The sequence below is a fragment of the Echiichthys vipera genome (genome assembly GCF_963691815.1).
Source record: "Echiichthys vipera genome assembly, chromosome: 20".
NCBI classification, from domain to species: domain Eukaryota; kingdom Metazoa; phylum Chordata; class Actinopteri; order Perciformes; family Trachinidae; genus Echiichthys; species Echiichthys vipera.
The window spans coordinates 27,701,789-27,716,323 of record NC_139845.1 but is presented as its reverse complement, the minus strand read 5'-3'; positions in this window follow the sequence as shown (position 1 = coordinate 27,716,323).

The following is a 14,535-nucleotide window of genomic DNA, read 5'->3' as shown; positions in this document are numbered from 1 at the left end:
TAAATTACAGTTCTATATTGTTATGGTTATTTCCTAGAATATGAAGTCACTGTTCTACAATGTTAAATAACAGTTCCAGGATCTTAAGTTACAATTCTCAAATATTAAGTCACATACCTAGTATGCTAAGTGCACATTAACATATTATTTTGATCCATCATTATGCTATTCACTAGAGTTCATGTTAATCTGATCTTGGCAAAAGACATCATGGGACATTGGTTTCCAGAGAAGTTTAGTTCAATGATGTTACATCACAATTCTAGAATGTTAAATCGCAGTTCTTGAATGTTCAGTCAAAGTTCTAGAATGTTAAGTAACCATTCTAGAATGTAAAATCACAGTTCTAGAATGTTAACTCAAAGTTTTAGAATGTTAAGTCAAAGTTATAGAATGTAAAGTAACAATCCTATAATGTTAAGTTATAGTTATAGAATGTTAAGTTACAATTCTCAAATGTTAAGTCACACACCTGGTATGTTGAGTGCACACGGACATATCATTGCTTTAATCCTGCATTATGCTATTCCCTAGAGTTCATATTAATCTGATCTTGGTAAAAGACATCATGGGACATTGGTTTCTAGAAAAGGTAAGTTGAAGAATGTTAAATTACAATTCTAGCACGAAAAGTCAAAGTTCTAGAATGTTAAGTCACAGTACTAGAATGTTAATTAACGGTTCTAGAATGTTGAGTAACAATTCTAGAATGTAAAATCGCAGTTCTAAAATGTTAAGTCAAAGTTGTTTTATGTTAAGTAAACATCCTAGAATGTTAAGTTACAGTTCTAGAATGTCAAGTCAATGTTGTAGAAGGTTAAGTTACAGATCTAGATGGTTAAGACACAGGTCTAGAATGTTAAGTCAAAGTTCTAGAATATTAACTTTCAATTCTCAAATGTTAAGTCACATGCCTAGTATGTTAAGTACACACGGACATATCATTGCTTTAATCCTGCATTATGTTATTCACTAGAGTTCATACTAATATGATCTTGGGAGAACATCATTGGACATCGGTTTCCAGAGAAGGTCAGTTCAGGAATGTAAAATCACAATTCTAGAATGTTATGTCAAAGTTCTAGAATGTTAAATTACAGTTCTATATTGTTATGGTTATTTCCAAGAATATGAAGTCATTGTTCTACAATGTTAAATAACAGTTCCAGGATCTTAAGTTACAATTCTCAAATATTAAGTCACATACCTAGTATGCTAAGTGCACATTAACATATTCTTTTGATCCATCATTATGTTATTCACTAGAGTTCATGTTAATCTGATCTTGGCAAAAGACATCATGGGACATTGGTTTCCAGAGAAATTTAGTTCAATGATGTTACATCACAATTCTAGAATGTTAAATCGCAGTTCTTGAATGTTCAGTCAAAGTTCTAGAAATTTAAGTAACAATTCTAGAATTTAAAATCACAGTTCTATAATGTTAACTCAAAGTTTTAGAATGTTTTGTCAAAGTTATAGAATGTAAAGTAACAATCATATAATGTTAAGTTATAGTTATAGAATGTTAAGTTACAATTCTCAAATGTCACACACCTGGTATGTTGAGTGCACACGGACATATCATTGCTTTAATCCTGCATTATGCTATTCCCTAGAGTTCATATTAATCTGATCTTGGTAAAAGACATTATGGGACATTGGTTTCTAGAAAAGGTAAGTTGAAGAATGTTAAATTACAATTCTAGCATGAAAAGTCAACGTTCTAGAATGTTAAGTCAAAGTTCTGGAATATTAAGTTACAATTATCAAATGTTTAGTCACATTTGTATGTTAAGTACACATAAACATATCCTTGCTTTGTTCCTGCATTATGCTATTCACTAGAATTTATATTATTCTGATCTTGAGAGGTCATCATGGGTCATTGTTTTCCAGAGAAAGTCAGTTCAAGTTAGTTTATACACAATTCTAGAATGTTAAGTCAAAATTCTAGAATTTTAAGTTAAAGTTCTAGAATGTTAAGTAACAACTCTCAAATGTTAAGTCACATACCTGGTGTGTTAAGTGCATATTAAGACATTCTATTGATCCTGCATTATGCTATTCATTAGAGTCCATATTAATCTGATCTTGGAGGACATAATGGGACATTGATTTCCATTGAAAGTCAGTTCAAGAATGTTAATTCACAATTCTAGAATGTTAAGTAACAATTCTAGAATGTTAAGTCACAGTTCCAGAATGTTAAGTCAAAGTTCTGGAATGTTAAGTTACATTTCTCAAATGTTAAGTCACATACCTGGTATGTTAAGTGCATATTAACATATTCTATTGATCCTGCATTATGCTATTCATTAGAGTTCATATTAATCTGATCTTGGGAGGACATCATGGGACATTGATTTTTCAGTGAAATTCAGTTCAAGAATGTTAATTCACAACTCTAGAATGTTAATTCACAGCTCTAGAATGTTAAGTAATAATTCTAGAATGTTAAGTCACAGTTCTTGAATGTTAAGTCAAAGTTCTAGAATGTTAAGTAATAATTCTAGAATGTTAAGTCACAGTTCTAGAATGTCAAGTCAAAGTTCAAGAATTTTAAGTTACAATTCTAGAATGTTAAGTCACAGTTCTAGTATGTTAAGTCACAGTTCTAGAATGTTAATTAACAATTCTCAAATTTCAAGTCACATACCTGGTATGTTAAGTGTACATTAACATATTCTATTGATCCTGCATTATGCTTTTCACTAGAGTTCATATTAATCCGATCTTGGTAAAAGACATCATGGGACATTGGTTTCCAGAGAGGTTTAGTTCAATAATGTTGAATCACAATTCTAGAATGTTAAATCACAGCTCTAGAATGTATTTTGAGTGCACACGGACATATAGTTGCTTTAATCCTGCATTATGCTATTCACTAGAGTTCATATTAATCCGATCTTGGTAAAAGACATCATGGGACAGTGGTTTCCAGAGAAGTTTAGTTCCATAATGTTGAATCACAATTCATTCATTCATTCATCTTCAACTGCTTATCCCGGGGTCGGGGTTGCGGGGGGCTGGAGCCGATCCTAGCTGACATCTGGCGTGAGGTGGGGTACACAATGGACAGGATGCCAGTCTATCTCAGGGCACATAGAGACGAACAGAAACAGACAACAATTTACGTCACAATTCTAGAATGTTAAATCACAGTTCTTAAATTTAAAGTCAAAGTTCTAGAATGTTAAGTAACAATTCTAGAAAGTAAAATCACAGTTCTAGAACATTAAGTCAAAGTTTTAGAATGTTAAGTCAAAGTTACAATCCTAGAATGTTAGGTTATAGTTGTAGAATGTTAAGTTACATTTCTCAAATGTTAAGTCACACACCTGGTATGTTGAGTAGACATGGACATATCAGTGCTTTAATCCTGCATTATGCTATTCACTAGAGTTCATATTAATCTGATCTTGGTAAAAGACATCACGGGACATTGGTTTCCAGAAAAGTTGAGTTTAAGAATGTTAAATCACAATTCTAGCATGTTAAGTCAAAGTTCTAGAATGTTAAGTTACAGTTCTATTTTGTCATGGTTTTGTCCTAGAATGTAAAGTCACAATGGCACAATGTTAAGTCGCAGATATGGAATATGAAAACACTGTTTTACAATGTTAAGTAACAGTTCCAGGATCATGAGTTTCAATTCTAGAATCTTAAATCACAGATCTAGAATGTCAAGTCAAAGTTCTTGAATGTGAAGTCAAAGTTGTAAAATGTTAAGTAACAATAATATAATGTTAAGTTACAGTTATAGAATGTTAAGTTACAATTCTCAAATGTTAATCCACACACCTGGTATGTTAAGTGCACATGAACATATCATTGCTTAGATTCTGCATTATGCTATTCACTAGAGTTCATATTAATCTGATCTTGGTTTTAGAATGTTAAGTTACAGTTTGATAATGTTATGGTTAAGTCCTAGAATATGATGTCACTGTTTTACAATGTAAGGTAACAGTTCCAGGATCTTAAGTAACAATTCTAGAATGTTAAATCACAGTTATAGAATGTCAAGTCAAAGTTTCAAAAATGTTAAATAACAATTCTAGGAGGTTATGTCACAGTTCTCGAATTCAAAGTCAAAGTTCTAGAATATTAATTTACAATTCTCAAATGTTAAGTCACATACCTAGTATGTTAAGTGCACATTAGCATATTATTTTGATCCTTCATTATGCTATTCACTAGAGTTCATATTAATCCGATCTTGGTAAAACACATAATGTGACATTGGTTTCCAGAGAAGTTTAGTTGTAGAATGTTAAATTTAAATTCTAGCATGAAAAGTCAAAGTTCTAGAATGTTAAGTCAAAGTTCTAGAATGTTAAGTTACAATTATCAAATGTTTAGTCACACACTTGGTATGTTAAGTACACACAAACATATCCTTGCTTTGATCCTGCATTATGCTATTCACTAGAGTTCATATTATTCTGATCTTGGGAGGTCATCATGGGACATTGTTTTCCAGAGAAAGTCAGTTCAAGAAAGTTTATAAACAACTCTAGAAAGTTAAGTCAAAGTTCTAGAATTTTAAGTTAAAGTTCTAGAATGTTAAGTAACAATTCTAGAATGTTACATCACAGTTCCAGAATGTTAAGTCAAAGTTCTAGAATGTTAGGTAACAATACTAGAGTTTTAAATCACACTTCTAGAAAGTTAATTCAACGTTCTAGAATGTTTAGTTACAATTCTCAAATGTTAAGTCACATACCTGTTATGTTAAGTGCATATTAAAATGTTCTATTGATCCTGCATTATGCTATTCAATAGAGTTCATATTAATCTGATCTTGGGAGGTCATCATGGGACATTGGTTTCAAGAGAAAGTAAGTTAGAGAATGTTAATTCTCAATTTTAAAATGTTAATTGACAGTTCTAGAATGTTAAGTAACAATTCCAGAATGTTAGGTCACCGTTCTAGAATTTAAAGTTTAAGTTCTAGAATGTTAAGTAACAATTCTAGAATGTTAAATCACAGTTCAAGAATGTTAAGTCAAAGTTCTAGAATTTTAAGTTACAATTCTCAAATGTTAAGTCACATACCTGGTATGTTAGATGCACATTAACATATTCTATTGATCATGTTTTATGCTTTTCACTAGAGTTCATAATAATATAATCTTGGGACGACATGTGGGACAATAATTTCTAGAGAAAGTCAGTTCAAGAATGTTAATTTCCACTTCTAGAATTTTAATTGACAGTTCTTGAATGTTAAGTCAAAGTTCTATTATGTTAAGTAACAATTCTAGAAGGTTAAGTCACAGTTCTGGAAATTTAAGTAAAAGTTCTCAAATATTTAGTTAGAATTCTCAAATGTTAAATTAAATACCTAGTATGTTAAGTGCACATTAACTCATTCTTTTGATCCTTCACTATGCTATTCACTAGAGTTTGTATTAATTTGACCTCGGTAAAAGACATCATGGGACATTGGTTTCCAGAGAAGTTGAGTTCAATAATGCTAAATCACAATTCTAGAATGTTAAATCCCAGTTCTAGAATGTCAAGTCAAAGTTCTAGAATGTTAAGTAACAATTCTAGAATGTTAAGTCACAGTTCTAGAATGTTAATTAATAGTTCTAGAATGTTTAGTAACAATTCTAGAATGTTAAGTCACGGATCTAGAATGTTAAGTCAAAGTTCTAGAATTTAAAGTTACAATTCTCAAATGTTAAGTCATATACCTGTTATGTTAAGTGCACATTAACATATTCTATTCATCCTATATTATGCTATTCACTAGAGTTCATATCAATCATATTTTGGGAGGTCATCATGGGACATTGGTTTCCAGAAAAAGTCAATTAAAGAATGTTAATTCACAATTCTAGAATGTTATCTTAATGTTCTAGAATGTTAACTAACAATTCTAGAATGTTAAAATAAAAGGTCTAGAATGTTAAGTCAGAGTTGTAAAATGTTTAATAACAATTCTTGATTGTTAAGTTATAGTTCTAGAATGTTAAATTACAATTCTCAAATGTTAATTCAGACACCTTGTATGTTGATAGCACATAGACATATCATTGCTTTGATCCTGCATTATGCTATTCACTAGAGTTTATATTAATCTGATCTTGGTAAAGACATCATGGGACATTGGTTTCCAGAGAAGTTTAGTTCAATAATGTTAAATCACAATTCCAGAATGTTAAGTAACAATTCTAGAATGTTAAGTCACATTTCTAAAATGTTAAGTCAAAGTTCTAGAATGTTAAGTAACAATTCTAGAATGTAAAATCACAGTTTTAGAATGTTAACTCAAAGTTCTAGAATATTAAGTTACAATTCTAAAATGTTAAGTCACATATCTAGTATGTTATGTGCACATTAACATAGTCTTTTGATCCTTCATTATGCTGTTCAGTAGAGTTCAATTAATCTGATCTTGGTAAAAGACAATATGGGACATTGGTTTCCAGAGAATTTTAGATAAATAATGTTAAATCACAATTCTAGAATGTAAAATCACAGTTCTAGAAAGTTAAGTCAAAGTTCTAGATTGTTAATAAAATTTCTAGAATGTTAAGTCAATGTTCTAGAATGTTAAGGTACAATTCTCAAATGTTAAGTCACATACCTGGTATGTTAGATGCACATTAACATATTCTATTGATCATGTTTTATGCTTTTCACTAGAGTTCATAATAATATAATCTTGGGACGACATGTGGGACAATAATTTCTAGAGAAAGTCAGTTCAAGAATGTTAATTTCCACTTCTAGAATTTTAATTGACAGTTCTTGAATGTTAAGTCAAAGTTCTAGCATGTTAAGTAACAATTCTAGAAGGTTAAGTCACAGTTCTGGAAATTTAAGTAAAAGTTCTCAAATATTTAGTTAGAATTCTCAAATGTTAAATTAAATACCTAGTTTGTTAAGTGCACATTAACTCATTCTTTTGATCCTTCACTATGCTATTCACTAGAGTTTGTATTAATTTGACCTCGGTAAAAGACATCATGGGACATTGGTTTCCAGAGAAGTTGAGTTCAATATTGTTAGAGTAACAATTCTAGAATGTTAAGTCACAGTTCTAGAATGTTAATTAATAGTTCTAGAATGTTTAGTAACAATTCTAGAATGTTAAGTCACGGATCTAGAATGTTAAGTCAAAGTTCTAGAATTTAAAGTTACAATTCTCAAATGTTAAGTCATATACCTGTTATGTTAAGTGCACATTAACATATTCTATTCATCCTATATTATGCTATTCACTAGAGTTCATATCAATCAGATTTTGGGAGGTCATCATGGGACATTGGTTTCCAGAAAAAGTCAATTAAAGAATGTTAATTCACAATTCTAGAATGTTATCTTAATGTTCTAGAATGTTGACTAACAATTCTAGAATGTTAAAATCAAAGGTCTAGAATGTTAAGTCAGAGTTGTAAAATGTTTAATAAAAATTCTTGATTGTTAAGTTATAGTTCTAGAATGTTAAGTTACAATTCTCAAATGTTAATTCAGACACCTTGTATGTTGATAGCACATAGACATATCATTGCTTTGATCCTGCATTATGCTATTCACTAGAGTTTATATTAATCTGATCTTGGTAAAGACATCATGGGACATTGGTTTCCAGAGAAGATTAGTTCAATAATGTTAAATCACAATTCCAGAATGTTAAGTAACAATTCTAGAATGTTAAGTCACATTTCTAAAATGTTAAGTCAAAGTTCTAGATTGTTAAGTAACAATTCTAGAATGTAAAATCACAGTTTTAGAATGTTAACTCAAAGTTCCAGAATACTAAGTTACAATTCTAAAATGTTAAGTCACATATCTAGTATGTTATATGCACATTAACATAGTCTTTTGATCCTTCATTATGCTATTCCCTAGAGTTCATATTAATCTGATCTTGGGAGGACATCATGGGACATTGATTTCTAGAGAAAGTCAGTTCAAGAATGTTAATTCACAGTACTAGAATGTTAATTAACGGTTCTAGAATGTTAAGTAACAATTCTAGAATGTAAAATCATAGTTCTAGAATGTTATGTCAAAGTTGTTTTATGTTAAGTAAACATCCTAGAATGTTAAGTTACAGTTCTAGAATGTCAAGTCAATGTTGTAGAAGGTTAAGTTACAGATCTAGATGGTTAAGACACATGTCTAGAATGTTAAGTCAAAGTTCTAGAATATTAACTTTCAATTCTCAAATGTTAAGTCACATGCGTAGTATGTTAAGTACACACGGACATATCATTGCTTTAATCCTGCATTATGTTATTCACTAGAGTTCATACTAATATGATCTTGGGAGGACATCATTGGACATTGGTTTCCAGAGAAGGTCAGTTCAGGAATGTAAAATCACAATTCTAGAATGTTATGTCAAAGTTCTAGAATGTTAAGTTACAGTTCTATATTGTTATGGTTATTTCCTAGAATATGAAGTCACTGTTCTACAATGTTAAATAACAGTTCCAGGATCTTAAGTTACAATTCTCAAATATTAAGTCACATACCTAGTATGCTAAGTGCACATTAACATATTATTTTGATCCATCATTATGCTATTCACTAGAGTTCATGTTAATCTGATCTTGGCAAAAGACATCATGGGACATTGGTTTCCAGAGAAGTTTAGTTCAATGATGTTACATCACAATTCTAGAATGTTAAATCGCAGTTCTTGAATGTTCAGTCAAAGTTCTAGAATGTTAAGTAACCATTCTAGAATGTAAAATCACAGTTCTAGAATGTTAACTCAAAGTTTTAGAATGTTAAGTCAAAGTTATAGAATGTAAAGTAACAATCCTATAATGTTAAGTTATAGTTATAGAATTACAGTCGCTTCCATGCGAAGGTGGCTTTAAGCGTTTCAGAGCCAGAAAAGGCTGTAAATGAGGGTTTTGAAGCCTTTAACTGCTCCTTAAGGCTGGAAACGACATTTCACCTGTAAATCAGCCGAATGCTATCGAAAAGTGAAATCAACCACATATTCTTCATGGTTAGGCTGCCTTTGCACCTGTATTACTGGGAGATTTGTATGGGAAAGCTTCTGAACCGGAGTTACAGTCGCTTCCATGCGAAGGTGGCTTTAAGCGTTTCAGAGCCTGAAAAGGCTGTAAATGAGGGTTTTGAAGCCTTTAACTGCTCCTTAAGGCTGGAAACGACATTTCACCTGTAAATCGGCCAAATGCTATCGAAAAGTGAAATCAACCACATATTCTTCATGGTTAGGCTGCTTTGCACCTGTATTACTGGGAGATTTGTATGGGAAAGCTTCTGAACCGGAGTTACAGTCGCTTCCATGCGAAGGTGGCTTTAAGCGTTTCAGAGCCTGAAAAGGCTGTAAATAAGGGTTTTGAAGCCTTTAACTGCTCCTTAAGGCTGGAAACGACATTTCACCTGTAAATCGGCCAAATGCTATCAAAAAGTGAAATCAACCACATATTCTTCATGGTTAGGCTGCTTTGCACCTGTATTACTGGGAGATTTGTATGGGAAAGCTTCTGAACCGGAGTTACAGTCGCTTCCATGCGAAGGTGGCTTTAAGCGTTTCAGAGCCTGAAAAGGCTGTAAATGAGGGTTTTGAAGCCTTTAACTGCTCCTTAAGGCTGGAAACAACATTTCACCTGTAAATCGGCCAAATGCTATCGAAAAGTGAAATCAACCACATATTCTTCATGGTTAGGCTGCTTTGCACCTGTATTACTGGGAGATTTGTATGGGAAAGCTTCTGAACCGGAGTTACAGTCGCTTCCATGCGAAGGTGGCTTTAAGCGTTTCAGAGCCTGAAAAGACTGTAAATGAGGGTTTTGAAGCCTTTAACTGCTCCTTAAGACTGGAAACGACATTTCACCTGTAAATCGGCCAAATGCTATCGAAAAGTGAAATCAACCACATATTCTTCATGGTTAGGCTGCTTTGCACCTGTATTACTGGGAGATTTGTATGGGAAAGCTTCTGAACCGGAGTTACAGTCGCTTCCATGCGAAGGTGGCTTTAAGCGTTTCAGAGCCTGAAAAGGCTGTAAATGAGGGTTTTGAAGCCTTTAACTGCTCCTTAAGGCTGGAAACGACATTTCACCTGTAAATCGGCCGAATGCTATCGAAAAGTGAAATCAACCACATATTCTTCATGTTTAGGCTGCTTTGCACCTGTATTACTGGGAGATTTGTAAGGGAAAGCTTCTGAACCGGAGTTACAGTCGCTTCCATGCGAAGGTGGCTTTAAGCGTTTCAGAGCCTGAAAAGGCTGTAAATGAGGGTTTTGAAGCCTTTAACTGCTCCTTAAGGCTGGAAACCACATTTCACCTGTAAATCGGCCGAATGCTATCGAAAAGTGAAATCAACCACATATTCTTCATGGTTAGGCTGCTTTGCACCTGTATTACTGGGAGATTTGTATGGGAAAGCTTCTGAACCGGAGTTACAGTCGCTTCCATGCGAAGGTGGCTTTAAGCGTTTCAGAGCCTGAAAAGGCTGTAAATGAGGGTTTTGAAGCCTTTAACTGCTCCTTAAGGCTGGAAACGACATTTCACCTGTAAATCGGCCAAATGCTATCGAAAAGTGAAATCAACCACATATTCTTCATGGTTAGGCTGCTTTGCACCTGTATTACTGGGAGATTTGTATGGGAAAGCTTCTGAACCGGAGTTACAGTCGCTTCCATGCGAAGGTGGCTTTAAGCGTTTCAGAGCCTGAAAAGGCTGTAAATGAGGGTTTTGAAGCCTTTAACTGCTCCTTAAGGCTGGAAACGACATTTCACCTGTAAATCGGCCGAATGCTATCGAAAAGTGAAATCAACCACATATTCTTCATGGTTAGGCTGCTTTGCACCTGTATTACTGGGAGATTTGTATGGGAAAGCTTCTGAACCGGAGTTACAGTCGCTTCCATGCGAAGGTGGCTTTAAGCGTTTCAGAGCCTGAAAAGGCTGTAAATGAGGGTTTTGAAGCCTTTAACTGCTCCTTAAGGCTGGAAACGACATTTCACCTGTAAATCGGCCAAATGCTATCGAAAAGTGAATTCAACCACATATCCTTCATGGTTAGGCTGCTTTGCACCTGTATTACTGGGAGATTTGTATGGGAAAGCTTCTGAACCGGAGTTACAGTCGCTTCCATGCGAAGGTGGCTTTAAGCGTTTCAGAGCCTGAAAAGGCTGTAAATGAGGGTTTTGAAGCCTTTAACTGCTCCTTAAGGCTGGAAACGACATTTCACCTGTAAATCGGCCAAATGCTATCGAAAAGTGAAATCAACCACATATTCTTCATGGTTAGGCTGCTTTGCACCTGTATTACTGGGAGATTTGTATGGGAAAGCTTCTGAAACGGAGTTACAGTCGCTTCCATGCGAAGGTGGCTTTAAGCGTTTCAGAGCCTGAAAAGGCTGTAAATGAGGGTTTTGAAGCCTTTAACTGCTCCTTAATGCTGGAAACAACATTTCACCTGTAAATCGGCCAAATGCTATCGAAAAGTGAAATCAACCACATATTCTTCATGGTTAGGCTGCTTTGCACATGTATTACTGGGAGATTTGTATGGGAAAGCTTCTGAACCGGAGTTACAGTCGCTTCCATGCGAAGGTGGCTTTAAGCGTTTCAGAGCCTGAAAAGGCTGTAAATAAGGGTTTTGAAGCCTTTAACTGCTCCTTAAGGCTGGAAACGACATTTCACCTGTAAATCTGCCGAATGCTATCGAAAAGTGAAATCAACCACATATTCTTCATGGTTAGGCTGCTTTGCACCTGTATTACTGGGAGATTTGTGTGGGAAAATTTCTGAACCGGAGTTACAGTCGCTTCCATGCGAAGGTGGCTTTAAGCGTTTCAGAGCCTGAAAAGGCTGTAAATGAGGGTTTTGAAGCCTTTAACTGCTCCTTAAGGCTGGAAATGACATTTCACCTGTAAATCGGCCAAATGCTATCGAAAAGTGAAATCAACCACATATTCTTCATGGTTAGGCTGCTTTGCACCTGTATTACTGGGAGATTTGTATGGGAAAGCTTCTGAACCGGAGTTACAGTCGCTTCCATGCGAAGGTGGCTTTAAGCGTTTCAGAGCCTGAAAAGGCTGTAAATAAGGGTTTTGAAGCCTTTAACTGCTCCTTAAGGCTGGAAACGACATTTCACCTGTAAATCTGCCGAATGCTATCGAAAAGTGAAATCAACCACATATTCTTCATGGTTAGGCTGCTTTGCACCTGTATTACTGGGAGATTTGTGTGGGAAAGCTTCTGAACCGGAGTTACAGTCGCTTCCATGCAAAGGTGGCTTTAAGCGTTTCAGAGCCTGAAAAGGCTGTAAATGAGGGTTTTGAAGCCTTTAACTGCTCCTTAAGGCTGGAAACGACATTTCACCTGTAAATCGGCCAAATGCTATCGAAAAGTGAAATCAACCACATATTCTACATGGTTAGGCTGCTTTGCACATGTATTACTGGGATATTTGTATGGGAAAGCTTCTGAACCGGAGTTACAGTCGCTTCCATGCGAAGGTGGCTTTAAGCGTTTCAGAGCCTGAAAAGGCTGTAAATGAGGGTTTTGAAGCCTTTAACTGCTCCTTAAAGCTGGAAACGACATTTCACCTGTAAATCGGCCGAATGCTATCGAAAAGTGAAATCAACCACATATTCTTCACGGTTAGGCTGCTTTGCACCTGTATTACTGGGAGATTTGTATGAGAAAGCTTCTGAACCGGAGTTACAGTCGCTTCCATGCGAAGGTGGCTTTAAGCGTTTCAGAGCCTGAAAAGGCTGTAAATGAGGGTTTTGAAGCCTTTAACTGCTCCTTAAGGCTGGAAACGACATTTCACCTGTAAATCGGCCAAATGCTATCGAAAAGTGAAATCAACCACATATTCTTCATGGTAAGGCTGCTTTGCACCTGTATTACTGGGAGATTTGTATGGAAAAGCTTCTGAACCGGAGTTACAGTCGCTTCCATGCGAAGGTGGCTTTAAGCGTTGCAGAGCCTGAAAAGGCTGTTAATAAGGGTTTTGAAGCCTTTAACTGCTCCTTAAGGCTGGAAACGACATTTCACCTGTAAATCTGCCGAATGCTATCGAAAAGTGAAATCAACCACATATTCTTCATGGTTAGGCTGCTTTGCACCTGTATTACTGGGAGATTTGTATGGGAAAGCTTCTGAACCGGAGTTACAGTCGCTTCCATGCGAAGGTGGCTTTAAGCGTTTCAGAGCCTGAAAAGGCTGTAAATGAGGGTTTTGAAGCCCTTAACTGCTCCTTAAGGCTGGAAACGACATTTCACCTGTAAATCGGCCCAATGCTATCGAAAAGTGAAATCAACCACATATTCTTCATGGTTAGGCTGCTTTGCACCTGTATTACTGGGAGATTTGTATGGGAAAGCTTCTGAACCGGAGTTACAGTCGCTTCCATGCGAAGGTGCCTTTAAGCGTTTCAGAGCCTGAAAAGGCTGTAAATGAGGGTTTTGAAGCCTTTAACTGCTCCTTAAGGCTGGAAACGACATTTCACCTGTAAATCGGCCGAATGCTATCGAAAAGTGACATCAACCACATATTCTTCATGGTTAGGCTGCTTTGCACCTGTATTACTGGGAGATTTGTATGGGAAAGCTTCTGAACCGGAGTTACAGTCGCTTCCATGCGAAGGTGGCTTTAAGCGTTTCAGAGCCTGAAAAGGCTGTAAATGAGGGTTTTGAAGCCTTTAACTGCTCCTTAAGGCTGGAAACGACATTTCACCTGTAAATCGGCCAAATGCTATCGAAAAGTGAAATCAACCACATATTCTTCATGGATAGGCTGCTTTGCACCTGTATTACTGGGAGATTTGTATGGGAAAGCTTCTGAACCGGAGTTACAGTCGCTTCCATGCGAAGGTGGCTTTAAGCGTTTCAGAGCCTGAAAAGGCTGTAAATGAGGGTTTTGAAGCCTTTAACTGCTCCTTAAGGCTTGAAGCGACATTTCACCTTTAAATCGGCCGAATGCTATCGAAAAGTGAAATCAACCACATATTCTTCATGGTTAGGCTGCTTTGCACCTGTATTACTGGGGATTTGTATGGGAAAGCTTCTGAACCGGAGTTACAGTCGCTTCCATGCGAAGGTGGCTTTAAGCGTTTCAGAGCCTGAAAAGGCTGTAAATGAGGGTTTTGAAGCCTTTAACTGCTCCTTAAGGCTGGAAATGACATTTCACCTGTAAATCGGCCGAATGCTATCGAAAAGTGAAATCAACCACATATTCTTCATGGTTAGGCTGCTTTGCACCTGTATTACTGGGAGATTTGTATGGGAAAGCTTCTGAACCGGAGTTACAGTCGCTTCCATGCGAAGGTGGCTTTAAGCGTTTCAGAGCCTGAAAAGGCTGTAAATGAGGGTTTTGAAGCCTTTAACTGCTCCTTAAGGCTGGAAACGACATTTCACCTGTAAATCGGCCAAATGCTATCGAAAAGTGAAATCAACCACATATTCTTCATGGTTAGGCTGCTTTGCACCTGTATTACTGGGAGATTTGTATGGGAAAGCTTCTGAACCGGAGTTACAGTCGCTTCCATGCGAAGGTGGCTTTAAGCGTTTCAGAG